The sequence below is a fragment of the Ursus americanus genome, chromosome 3 (genome assembly GCF_024610735.1).
Source record: "Ursus americanus isolate L20-20 chromosome 3, mUrsAme1.1.p, whole genome shotgun sequence".
Taxonomy (NCBI): Eukaryota; Metazoa; Chordata; class Mammalia; order Carnivora; family Ursidae; genus Ursus; species Ursus americanus.
The window spans coordinates 18,514,943-18,529,707 of record NC_142129.1 but is presented as its reverse complement, the minus strand read 5'-3'; the positions used below and the strand labels follow the sequence as shown (position 1 = coordinate 18,529,707).

Below are 14,765 nucleotides of genomic sequence, written 5' to 3'. Positions count from 1 at the left end.
GGGACTTGGGGACTAGCACCCTCGAGAGAGCAGACTGAGCCTGGGAGTGCGCGCAACCAGACCGAAAAGCGGAGCTCTGGAGCGCTCATTGGAACCGGACTGAGACTGGGAGCTCGGGAGCACATGCGAGACCAGACAGAAAAACAGCGCTCTGGAGCACATGCGAACCACAGTGAAACAGGGAGCTCGGGGGCGGCTGGAGGTGTTAGAAGCACAAAGGGCAGAGACGTGCCAGCCCTGGAAGTGAGGGCTGGGAGACCAGCTGGGGGGTGCACAGCCCGGGACACTGCAGGGTTTTTGGCAGCACCGACAGAAACAGAGTTAAGGTGATCAAGAGAGCTCGGTGGAGAGCGGACTGTGACCTCTCTGTTCTGAGACAGAGGCTAGGATATGGCCACTGCTGCTCTGACTCTCAGAAGTATCACAGAAAACCACCAGGGAAAGCCACCAGGGAATAAAAGCCCAGAATTAGTGGTTCACATTGTGCCCATCCCCATCCCCCCTTTCAGGGGACAGGGCGACTCTACCCAGGTTGCCTGAGTATCAAGTGCAGCAGGCCCCTCCCCCAGAAGGCAGGCTGAAAAATCAAGAAGCCCACATCCCTAAGGTCCCTATAAAACAAGTGCACACTGCCTGGGTCCTGGTCAATAATTTGGGCTCTGGGCAATCCCGCAACCTCTCCTCATCAGAATGACGAGAAGGAGAAATCCCCCCCAGCAAAGAAAAGATAATGAGTCAGTGGCCTCTGCCACAGAACTGATGGATATGGATATAACCAAACTGTCAGAAATGGAGTTCAGAGTAACAATGGTCAAGATGATGTGTAGACTTGAAAAAAAATATTAATGAAAAAATTAACGAGAATATAGAATCTCTAAGGGCAGAAATGAGAGCGAATCTGGCAGAAATTAAAAATGCTATGAATCAAATGCAGTCAAAACTAGATGCTGACTGCCAGGGTGAATGAGGCAGAAGAATGAATTAGTGAATTAGAGGATGGGATGGTAGAGAGAAATTGAAAACAGAAACTTGGCTCAAAAAAATCCAATCTCAAGAATGTAGAATATGGGAGATTACTGACTCAATAAAATATTCCAATGTCAGAATCATCGGCATCCCTGAGGGGGTAGAGAAAGAGAGAGGTCTAGAAGAGATATCTGAACAAAATGTAGCTGAGAACTTCCCTAATCTGGCAAAGGAAACAAGCATTCGTGTCCAAGAGGCAGAGAGGACCCCTCCCAAGGTCAATGAGAACAGACCTACACCATGTCACGTCATAGTGCAATTTGCAAATATTAGATCCAAGGATACAGTATTGAAAGCAGCCAGGGGGAAGAAAATCCTTACGTACAGTGGGAAAAATATCAGAATAATGTCAGACCTGTCTCCAGAGACCTGGCAGGCTAGAAAGGGTTGGCAGGGTATTTTCAAAGCTCTATCTGAGAAGAACATGCAGCCAAGGATCCTTTATCCAGCAAGGCTGTCATTCAGAATTGATGGAGATAAGGACTTTCCAGGATCGGCAGAAACTGAAGGAATTCGTAACCACCAATCCAGCCCTACATGAGATATTAAGGGGGAGGTTCTATAAAAGTAAAAAGGCCCCAAGAGTGATACAGAACAGAAATTTACAATCTATAGAAACAAAGACTTCACAGGCAACATGACATCATTAAAATCATCTCTCTCAATAATCACTCTCAACGTGAATGGCCTAAATGCTCCCATAAAACGCCACAGGGTGGCAGATTGGATAAAAAAGACAACCCATCCATTTGCTGTCTACAAGAGACTCATTTTGAACCTAAAGATATATCCAGACTGAAAATGAAGGGATGGAAAACCATTTTTCATGCCAATGGACCTCAAAAGAAAGCTGGAGTAGCAAATCTCATATCAGACAGATTAGATTTTAAACTAAAGACTGTTGTTAGAGATACAGAAGGACACTATATTATTCCTAAAGGATGTATCCAACAAGTGGATATGACAATTATAAATATCTATGCCCCTAACAGGGGAGCAGCTAGATACACAGCCAACTCTTAACCAGAATAAAGAGACATATAGATAATAATACGTTAATAGTAGGGGACCTCAACACTTCGCTCTCAGCAATAGATCACGTAAGCAGAAAATCAACAAAGAAACAAGGGCTTTGAATGACATACTGGACCAGATGGACCTCATAGATATATATAAAACACTACACCCCAGAACAACAGAATACTCATTCTTTTCGAATACACATGGAACTTTCTCCAGAATAGACCATATACTGGGTCACAAAAGAGGTCTCAACAGATACCAAAAGACTGAGATTATTCCCTGCATATTCTCAGACCACAATGCTTTGAAACTGGAACTCAATCACAAGGAAAAATTTGGAAGAAACTCAAACACTTGTAAACTAAGAACCATCCAGCTCAAGAATGATTGAGCAAACCAGGAAATTAAAAATCAATTTAAACTATTTATGGAGACCAACGAGAATGAAAACACATCGGTCCAAAACCTATGGGACACTGTAAAGGTAGTCCTAAGGGGAAAATACATAGCCATCCAAGCCTCACTCAAAAGAATAGAAAAATCTAAAATGCAGTTTTTATATTCTCACCTCAAGAAGCTGGAGCTGGAACAGAAGAACAGGCCTAATCCACGCACGAGAAGGCAGGTGATCAAGATTAGAGCAGAGATCAATGAATTAGAAACCAGGAGCACAGTAGAGCAGATCAAAGAACTAGAAGCTGGTTCCTTGAAAGAATAAATAAGATCGATAAGCCACTGGCCAGACTTATTCAAAAGAATAGAGAAAGAACCCAAATTAATAAAATTATGAATGAAAAGGGAGAGATCGCGACCAACACCAATGAAATAGGAAGGATTATTAGAAACTTTTATCAACAACTTTATGCCAATAAATTAAACAAACTGGAAGAAATGGATGCCTTCCTGGAAACCTATAAACTACCAAGACTAAACAGGAAGAAATTGATTATTTTTTTATAATAATATTTTTTTATTATGTCAGTCACCATACAGTACATCCCTAGTTTTTGATGTAAAGTTCCATGATTCATTACTTGCGTATAACACCCAGTGCACCATGCAATACGTGCCCTCCTTAATACCCATTTCAACAGACTGATTATTTATGAAGATTGAAGCAATGATCAAAAACCTTCCCAAAAACAAGAGTCCAGGGCCTGACGGATTCCCCAGGGAATTCTACCAAACATTCAAAGAAGAAATAATACCTATTCTCCTGAAGCTGTTTCAAAAAATAGAAACAGAAGAAAAACTACCAAACTCATTCTATGAGGCCACTATTACCTTGATCCCCAAACCAGGCAAAGACCCCATCTAAAAGGAGAATTACAGACTGATATCCCTGATGAATTTGGATGCCAAAATTCTCAACAAGATCCTGGCTAATAGGATCCAACAGTACATTAAAAGGATTATCCATCAAGACCAAGTGGGATTCATCCCTGGGATGGGATGCAAGGGTGGTTCAACATTCACAAATCAATCAGTGTAATAGATCATATCAACAAGAAAAGAGTCAAGAACCATATGGATCCTCTCAACTGATGCAGAAAAAGCATTTGACAAAATACAGCATCCTTTCCCGATTAAAACCCTTCAGAGTGTAGGGATAGAGGGTACATTCCTCAATTTCATAAAAGCCATCTATGAAAAGCCTACAGCAAATATCATTCTCAATGGGGAAAATTGAAAGCCTTTCCCGTAAGATCAGGAACACGACAAGGATGCCCACTTATTCAACATAGTACTAGAAGTCCTTGCAACAGTAATCAGACAACAAAAAGGGATAAAAGGTCTCCAAATCGGCAAAGAAGAAGTCAAACTGTCTCTCTTCGCAGATGACATGATACTCTATATGGAAAACCCAAAAGACTCCACCCCCAAACTACTAGAACATATAGAGCAATTCAGTAACGTGGCGGGATACAAAATCAATGCTCAGAAATCAGTGGTATTTCTATACACGAACAATGAGACTGAAGAAAGAGAAATTAGGGAATCCATTTCATTTACAATAGCACCAAAAATCATACGTTATCTCAGAATTAACTTAACCAGAGACGTAAAGGATCTATGTTCTAGAAACTACAAATCACTCTTGAAAGACATTGAAGATGACACAAAAAGATGGAAATATATTCCATGCTCATGGATCGGAAGAATAAACATAGTTAAAATGTCTATGCTACCCAGAGCAATCTACACTTTCAATGCCATCCTGATCGAAATACCAATGACATTTTTCAAAGAACTGGAACAAAGAGCCCTCAAATTTGTGTGAAACCAGAAAAGGCCCAGAATCGCCAAGGAATTGTTAAAAAGGAATCACCTTATGCCAGTTAGAATGGCAACAACTGGCAAGGCAGGACACAACAAATGTTGGAGAGGATGTGGGGGCATCACGTTGCCGGATTTCAAGCTATACTACAAAGCTGTGATCACAAAGACAGCATAGTACTGACACAAAAACAGACACACAGACCAATGGAACAGAATACAAAACCCAGAAATGGACCCTCGGCTCTTTGGGCAACTAATCTTTGACAAAGCAGGAAAAAACATGCAGTGGAAAAATGACAGTCTCTTCAATAAATGGTGCTGGGAAAATTGGACAGCTATATGCAAAAGAATGAAACTTGACCACTCTCTCACACCATACACAAAGATAAACTCCAAATGGATGAAAGACCTCGATGTGAGACAGGAATCTCTCTGCCTATGTTCTCATAGGCAGCAACCTCTACGACATCGGCCACAGCAACCTTTTTCATGACACATCTCTAAAGGCAAGAGGAACAAAAGAACAAATGAACTTGTGGGACTTCATCAAGATAAAAAGCTTCTGCACAGCCAAGGAAACAGTCAAAAAAACTAAGAGGCAGCCCACAGAAAGGGAGAGGATATTTGCAAATGACACTACAGATAAGAGACTAGTATCCAACATCTACAAAGAACTTCTCAAATTCAATACACGAGAAACAAATAAATCAAAAAAATGGGCAGATATGAACAGACACTTTTCCAATGAAGACATACAAATGGCATACAGACACATGAAAAAATGTTCAAAATCGTTAGCCATCAGGGAAATTCAAATCAAAACCACATTGAGATACCACCTTACACCAGTTAGAAGGGCAAAAATTGACAAGGCAGGAAACAACAAATGTTGGAGAGGATGTGGAGAAAGGGGATCCATCTTACACTGTTGGTGGGAATGCGAGTTGGTACAGCCTCTTTGGAAAACAGTATGGAGGGCCCTCAAAAAGTTAAAAATTGAGTTACCCTATGATCCAGCCATTGCACTACTGGGTATTTACCCCAAAGATACAGACGTAGTGAAGAGAAGGGCCATATGCACCTCAATGTTCATAGCAGCATTGTCCACAATTGCTAAATTGTGGAAGGAGCTGAGATGCCCTTCAACAGATGACTGGATTAAGATGTGGTCCATATATACAATGGAATATTACTCAGCCATCAGAAAGAACGACTACACAACATTTGCAGCAACATGGATGGGACTGGAGGAGATTATACTAAGTGAAATAAGTCAAGCAGAGAAAGACAATTACCATATGGTTTCACCCATTTATGGAACATAAGAAATAGGAAGATCGGTAGAAGAAGGAAGGGAAGAATGAAGGGGGGTAAACAGAAGGGGGAATGAACCACGAGAGACTATGGACTCTGGGAAACAAACTGAGGGCTTCAGAGGGGCGGGTGGTGAGGGACTGGGATAGGCCAGTGATGGGTATTAAGGAGGGCACGTATTGCATGGTGCACTGGGTGTTATACGCAAACAATGAATCATGGAACACTACATCAGAAACTAAGGATATACTGTATGGTGACTAACATAACATAAAAAATTATTATAAAAAAATAACAAAAACAAAAAACGGTGTCTGATAGACATCAATAGGTTTTTCAGTGAATGGATAATATTTATTATCATTATCACATCTTTGTATGTAATCGTTAATTCTCCCAACCATTTCCTCTATATACTTGTTTCTACTATTAATTTTCACAATTCCTTTCTAAAGAAAAGATGTGCTAAATTAAGGGTGACTTTCAATGTAGCAACTGTTAAAATTATCTCACATTCTGAACTGGTGACCTCTGAATTGAGGATATTATGTGACAGTTACAGATTTGTATTTAAAATCAGGGCCCCTGTTTTCAACAGTTTATAGGTCTTTAAAATAATAATAAAAGCAAAAACTAAAAAATAAAATACAGTAACCCTAATAACTTAGAGGAAAGGATAAATATAAATGAACTATGAATAAACGAATTAAATAATTTTGCACTTGTATGTCCCATTTTTATCTAGAAAATATTTTAAATGCCTTTCATATATATTAGGTTAATCCCTATAAAACTGCCATCTTTTTGGTAGGTCAATCAAAAGAGTTGAAAAGCAGCAATTTCACATGATTCAACCTAATACATTCAAAATGAGAAAAATCTCTGAAGTAAATAGCTAAAGAATGCAGGGCAAGGGAAAATAAGCGGTTCTACAACCTTCAGGAAACGTTGAAAGTCTTTGGGCACAGATCCCCACATTTTCACCTTGACACATCTGAAGAATGACAGCACTGAGATTCCAGTTACCTTCCTTGACAAGAACCCGCCTGATATTGCGGGTTGGATATGGACCGACATGCCCTAACCAGCAGCCACGCCGGGGCTAAATTACCACAGTCAGTCAAGTCTGAGGAGCCTCAAACAGGACACAGTATTACAGACATGCAAAATTACTGCTGTTCCAAAGAAACCCACAGATCCACAGTGGTGCCGCTGAGGTTACGGACGCAAGTCAGCAAACCAAGACGTAATTCCTCACCCAAGTGCAATTTCAACCAACCTGCCCCCCACCCGGGAATGTCATCTTTCACCAGTCGATATAGAATTTCCTGGTCAATACTAGGGAATTTACTGATAGAATGGGATGTCGGTTTTAAATAGCAAGCAGAAGCCTCCAAAAGGTTCGAAATTCCAGAAGAGTCTCACTGAAAGACTCACGGTAAACAGCCAATGAAAGTGAGAAAAGGGGCCTAAAACAAGACTGTAGAACCGACATGACTGCTGTTCCCCTCCGTCCCCTGCATACACATCCTAGCCAGCCTCTTATGAACGGCCTTTCACTCTCAAGAGATAAACAGTTATTTTTAGAATAAGACCAGTTGAGGCTTCACTCCTTGGTCAAACGCCAAACTGAAGTCCAAAGCTGAATAATTTCTTAAGCCTGGAGAGGATCCTCAAGAGTCTTTGTAAATATGTTACTTCCTGAGCCCAGATGAGAGAGGAAAATAAAACTTCACATTGTCCCTTCCTTTACAAATAATGAAAGCTACTCGGAAGAAAGGCAGGCAGGGACAAGGCCCCAAGCCCCCTCACTCCCACCCCTGCCCTAAGAGGAAACTACCCTTAAAAGGATTATACACCACTCTGGAAGGAGCCCTCCACCCTTTCCTAAGGGAACAACTACCCAATAGGTAGGTGAGCATGTGGACAAAAACCTGACAGGGTGACAGGCACATGGAGGGTTAATCAGATTAAAGCAACCCGCCAACATTTTCATAAAAAGCCCCAGCCTTAGAAACTCTGGCAGCAAACCTCTTGGGTCCACCTCCCTCTTCGGGAGCCTTGTACTGTCACTTAATAAACTATGCTTTGCTGTCCACCACTCTTCAGCTGGTCTACTTCTTCATTCTTTGAAGCAGCATAACCAAGAGCCATGGGCACTAAAGGAAAAGAAATCCTGCATCACAAATCCAGTCCACATATCCTAAGAACTTGGCTTGGCTTTCTGCCTGTCTGGGGTAGGCAGGTTGTTGGTTCTTTCTTTGGCGATCATTGGGAGTGACTCTAAATCCTCTGAGGAGCGTATCTTTTACACCCTCTTTGAGGGCACCTCTTGGATCCATTATTTAATACTGCCAGAATTATTTACTGTTTGCCCTGAGAAAATATTTGAAAGGATTTTTTTTTTATTTGAAAGAATTTAATAATTTTATCATCAGGAATTTGGTCAAATTGGAAACTGGTATTCAGAGCCTGATAGGAATTTTTTTTAAGGCCTTCTCCCCTAAGCTATATGAACCCAGAGAGAAAGAAGACTTTTTTTTTTTAAAGTAATCACTACACCTCACATGGGACTCAAACTCACAACCCCGAGGTCAAGAGCTGTATACTCTACCTACCAACTGAGCCAGCCAGGCACCCTGAAGGAAGACATTCTTAAAGAAATTAAAAATAGCTATCCCTGTCTCACAAATCTAGTCTCTACAGGATCAGAGGTGTAATTCCAAAAACAAGTCAAAGACTACCAATCCTTTTTACCAATCCCCCCAACCTCCCCTATCTCAAAAGACTTGTAAGTATAAAAATTCTGACTTTAAGGGCACAAGAGTCCTTCTAGCTTGCATTCTTTCCCTGTGTCTTCAAGACGTAAATGTTCGACATTCCACTGCTCTTCTCTAGAAAGTCCTTTCTAGTCCATCTCTTTAAAATAGAAATTTCAGAGTGGCAATTCTTATCAAGAAAAAACATAAGGGGGAGAGGGCATGGGACCTTGACTTGCCAAGGAAAAATTCAAATCTTAAGTATCTTCACAAATACTAAAAAAGCTTTAGCCATCTAGACTGATAACCTTATTCCATCTACCAGAAAAACAACTGAGGGGGCGCCTGGGTGGCACAGCAGTTAAGCATCTGCCTTCGGCTCAGGGCGTGATCCCGGCGTTATGGGATCGAGCCCCACATCAGGCTCTTCCACTATGAGCCTGCTTCTTCCTCTCCCACTCCCCCTGCTTCTGTTCCCTCTCTTGCTGGCTGTCTCTATCTCTATCAAATAAATAAATAAAATCTTTAAAAAAAAAAAAAAAGAAAAACAACTGAGATTTAACTTTTATAACTATAACTGGTAAATTCTGTACCTACCTCATGGCAGTAATTTAAAACCTGAAGCTATAAGGGCTCTCTGTCCATATGTTCATGTGGGTCTATATTTATGTGTTGTAATTCTGTGGTATTTTCCACTTCTGGGTGGTATTGCTACAATTAATTTGTAAAAGAGCTCTAGTTGTTTTGAAGGCAAGCACTTGTAAGGATTAGGCATTCTAAAACTCTCAAAAAGAAAAAACTAACCAAATATTTTTCAAGGTCACATGGTTTGAAAAAAATATTTGATATAAAAGCTAGTTTAAGGTTGATGGCTTAATTAAAACAGACATGTCTTTAGAGTTACCAACACTAAATATAAAACCTGTATTCTACTTCAGTTTACTAGCCCCCAAATAAGTTCATGTTGTCCTTTACAAGATCTGTCAACAAAAATTAATAGCTTAGGATAATGGCTGACTTTGTCTAATGCTTAATACAGTTTTTATAGGTCATCTAAACACAGTTATTAAGGACAAGTAAATTAGATATAGACAAGATAAAAGTTTATAAATGAACTTTTCAACAATATTTATGTCTACTTAAATAGCTTTCCCAATTTTTTTTTAGTAACCTAAAACCTTAAAGTTTTGCTGAGTTAGGTTAAATAATGAATTAAGTTAAATTCATTAAATATCTAGATCATTTTTAGTTGTAGGAGGACCCTAGGCTCACCTCATACTAGATAACTATCAAATCATCCTAAATACCCCAGAAATCGACCTGAAGACTAGCAGAACAGACTCCACAACTAAAGGGAGGGAAGAGGCCATATCGAAGAAGGTAGGAAGTGTGGATGTGTGGTTTGGGAAAGGACTCCAGGAGCTGCTGTTGCAGAGAAGGGTGAGAGACAGACTAATACACGTGGGACCCACAAAGAAAACAAATCCCCATAGCAATTGGCTTGGAAAATGAGAGGGGCTGAATTTTGTGAGTTCTTGCAACCAGTGGGGCTTAAAGTCTGGAGTTCTGAAGGTCAGTGGGTTTGGTTCAGATAGTGCCCCAAGGCACTGGGGCTGCTCTTGGAGAGAAGGCAGGGCAGACAGTCCGACAACAGACAGCACAGAAACAGTGATTTGAGGAGTGCTTGGGGCACACAGTGAAGAGGTTAGCTGCTCATCTCAGACCTGTCCCAGACAGACAGCTCACAGAGAGACCCCTCCAGGAACAACAAAGGAACTGGCGGAGCCACTTCCCTCCCCTGCTCCTTAGCATAAACACAGAACCACCTCCAGGAACTAGCCCAGCACTGACACTTACCACCTAAACTGCTTACACTGCTGGAACTGCCCCTCCCAGTCATGCTTACCTCAGACCCAACAAGGCAGGTCCCCTCCCCCAGAAGACCAGCCCAAACCCCTGCCCACAGCACACCTCCTGAACTGGGAGTTTTGCAGGGCCTTGGTTCCAGCGGCAGTGGTGAAAGGTCTCACTTCACAGGCAGACCAGAGCACAGCTTGTTAAAATGCACCACATTCGGGCCAGACACCAAACACTGCCCACACGAGGCAAAGAAAGCCTCTGTAGACGACTGGCCTGAAGGATAAAGTGGCCAGGACACGACAACAGACCACATGCCGCATACATCAGATACTCCCTGAAGTGGCAGGGCCTGGGTAACAGGGGACACTACAGGGCACCACAGGACCTCTTCTTCATAAGGCCATTACCCTCAAGAACAGGAGATGTAGCTGACTTTCCTAACACACAGAGACTTAGACAAAATGAGAAGGCAGAGGAATCTGACCCAAATGACAGAACAGAAAAAGGCCATGGACAGAGATCTACGTGAAACAGATAAAAGTAACATGCCTGATAGAGAATTTAAAGTAATGATCATAAAGATACCCAGTGGACTTGAGGAAAAGATTGGAGGACATAAGTGAGACCCTTGAAGAGATAACAACACAGCAGAGATAAAGGGCTCAATAAATCAAATGAGAAACATGCTCGATGCAATGAACAGCAGGCCGGAAGAAGCAGAGGAATGAATTAATGACCTAGAGGATAGAGTAATGGAAAGTAATCAAGCTGAATAAAAGACAAAAGAATTATGCAAAATGAGAACAGACTTAGGGAACTCAGTGACTCCATCAAATGTAATAACATTTGCATTATAAGAGTTCCACAAAGAGACAAAAAAGGGGGCAGAAAATTTATTTGCACAGATAATAACTGAAAAGTTCTCTAATCTGAAGAAGGAAACAGATATCCAGATCCAGGAGGCACAGAAATTCCCCAACAACATCAACAAAAGGAGATCCACACCAACACATACTGTAATTAAAATGGCAAAACAAAGATAAAGAAAAAATTTAAAAGCAGTAAGACAAGAGGGGACAGTTACATAGAAGGGAAACCCCATAAGGCTATCAGAGGACTTTTCAGCAGAAACTTGCAAGCCAGAAAGAAGCAGCATGGTATATTCAAAGTACTGAATGGGAAAAATCTGCAGCCAAGAATACTCTATCCAGTAAGACTATCACTCAGAATAGAAGGAGAGAGAGAGTTTCTCAGATGAACAAAAAATAAAGGAGTTTGTGACCACTAAACCAGCCCTGCAAAAAAATATTAATGGGGACTCTGAGTGGAAAGGAAAGACCAAAAGTGACTATATGAAGGTAGGAAACACAAAGGCAGTAAAAACTAATATTTTTGTAAAACATCAGTCAAGAAACACAAAATAAAAGGATATGAAATATGACACCATGTACCTAAAATGTGGGGAGGAGAGGACTAAAGAATAACTTCAAATTTAAACAACCATCAACTTAATATGGACTGCTATATGCGGAAAATGTTATATATACAAACCTAATAATAACCACAAATCAAAATCCACTAATAAATACACAAAGAATAAAGAGAAAGAAATCCAAATTATCACTAAAGAAAACCAGCAAACCATGAAATAAAGACAAGGATCAGAGAAAATCTTCAGAAACAACCAGAAAACAAGTAATAAAAGAGCAATAAATACATATCAATAATTACTCTGAATTTAAATGGACTAAACACTCCACTCAAAAGACAGGTTGACAAAATGGATATAAAAACAGACCCATCATTTATGCTGCCTACAAGAGGCTCATTTTAGACCTAAAGACATCCACAGATTGAAGTGACGGGATGGAGAAACATTTATGCAAATGGATGTCAAAAGAAAGCTGGAGTAATAACACTTAAATCGCACAAACTAGACTTTAAAACAAAGACTGTAAAAAATAAATAAAAGACTATAACAAGAGACAAAGACACTAAATAATAATAAATAATAATAATAAATAATAGAGACAATCCAACAAGAAGACATAACAACTGTAAATATTTATGCACCCAACATGGGAGAACCCAAATACATAAAACAGTTGATAGCAAATATAAAGGAACTAATTGATAATACAGTAATAGTAGGGGACTTTAACACCCCAGTTACATCAATAGACAGATCATCTAAACAGAAAATCAACAAGGAAACAATGTCTTTCAATGACACACTGGAACAGATGGATTTAACAGATGTATCCAGAACATTCCATCCTAAAACAGAGGATACATGTTCTTTTTAAGTGCCCATGGAACATTCTCCAGAATGGATCACATATTAGGCCACAAAACAAGCCTTAAATTAAAAAAGATTGAAGTCATATCATGTATCTTTTCTTACCATAATGCTATGATACTGTAAGTCAACTACAAGGAAAAATCTGTAAAGATCGCAAATACATGGCTGTTCAATACCATGCTACTAAACAATGAATGAGTCAATTAGGAAATAGAAGAAATTAAAGGGTGCCTGGGTGGCTCAATTGGTTAAGCGTCTGCCTTCAGCTCAGGTCATGATCTCAGAGTCCTGGGATCGAGTCCCATGTTAGGCTCCCTGCTCAGCTGGAAGTCTGCTTCTCCTTCTCCCTGCTCATGCTCTCTCTGTTGCATGCCCTCTCTCTCAAATAAAGAAACTCAAAAAAAAAAAAAAGAGAGAGAGAAAGAAAGAGAGAGAGAGAGAGAAGGAAACTAAAAAGTACACAAAAACAAGTGCAAATGAAAACACAATGGTTTAAAACGTTTGGTATGCAACAAAAGCAGTTTCAAGAGGGAAGCTTATAGCAATACAGGCCTGCCTCAAGAAGCAAAAGAAATCTCAAATGAACAAGCTTCCCTTGCACCTAAAGGAGCTGAAAAAAAGAACAAATGAAGTCTAAAGCCAGCAGAAGGAGGGAAACAATAAAGATTAGAGCAGAAACAAATGATATAGAAACTAAAAAGATGAAAGAACAAATCGATGAAGCCAAAAGCTGGTTCTTTGAAACAATAAATTGATAAATCTCTAGCCAGACTTATCAAAAAGAGAAAGGAACCGAATAAATAAAATCACAAATAAGAGGAGAAATAACAATCACCACCACAGAAATACAAACAATTATAAGAGAATATTATGAAAAACTATACGCCAACAAATTGGACAACCTAGAAGAAATGGATAAATTCCTAGAAACCTATAAATTACGAAAACTGGAACAGGAATAGAAAAACTTGAACAGACCAGTGTCAGCAAAGAAACTGAGTCAGTAATCAAAAAACTCCCAACAAAGTCCAGAACCAGATGGCTTCACGAATTCCACCACACATTTAAAGAAGAGTTAACACCTACTCTTCTCAAACTATTCCATAAAACAGTAAAGGAAGGAAAAGTTCCAAATGCATTCTATGAGGACAGTATTACCCTGATACCAAAACCAGACAAAGATACCACAAAAAAAAAAAAAAAAAAAAATCACACGCCAATATCTCTAATGAACACAGATGCAGAAATCCTCAACAAAAACTAGCAGACCAAATCCAACAATAAATTTAAAAAATCATTCACCAGGATCAAGTAGGATTTATTCCTGGGTTGCAAGGGTAGTTCAATATTTGCAAATCAATCGTGACACATCACATCAATAAGAGAAAGGATGAGAACCATATGATCATTTCAATGGATAGAAAAAGCATTTGTCAAAGTACAACATCCATTCATAATTAAAAAACCCTCAACAAAGTAGGTTTAGAGGAAACATAGCTCAACATAATAAAGACCATCTATAAAAAACCCACAGCTAACATGATCCTTAATTGGGAAAAACAGAGCTTTTCCCCTAAGGTCAGGAACAAAACAAGAATGTCTACTCTAGGGGCGCCTGGGTGGCGCAGTCGTTAAGCGTCTGCCTTCGGCTCAGGGCGTGATCCTGGCGTTCTGGGATCGAGCCCCACATCGGGCTCCTCCGCTAGGAGCCTGCTTCTTCCTCTCCCACTCCCCCTGCTTGTGTTCCCTCTCTCGCTGGCTGTCTCTATCTCTGTCAAATAAATAAATAAAATCTTTAAAAAAAAAAAGAATGTCTACTCTCAACACTTTTATTCAACATAGTATTATAAGTCCTAGCCATAGCAATCAGACAACAAAAAGAAATACAAGGCATCCTAATTGGTAAGGAGGAAGTAGAACTTTCACTATTTGCAGGTGACATGATACTACGTATAGAAAACCCTAAAGACCACCACACCCTACAGACTACCCTAAAGACTATAAAAAAACTGCTAGAACTGACACACGAATTCAGTGAAGTCGCAGGATACAAAATCGACGTACAGAAATCTGTTGCATTTCTATACACCAATAATGAAGCAGCAACAGAAAGAGAAATTACGAAAACAATTCCATTTACAATTGCAATAAAAGTAATAAGATACCTAGGGATAAAACTAATCGAAGCGGTGAAAGACCTG

General features: G+C 39.9%; 1 protein-coding gene across 1 annotated transcript in view; it reads right to left on the bottom strand.

The window, feature by feature from the left end:
• The window catches only part of SLC35B4 (solute carrier family 35 member B4), a 56,383-nt gene that overhangs the window by 26,788 nt on the left and 14,830 nt on the right, over nucleotides 1-14,765 (bottom strand). The window lies entirely within an intron of this gene.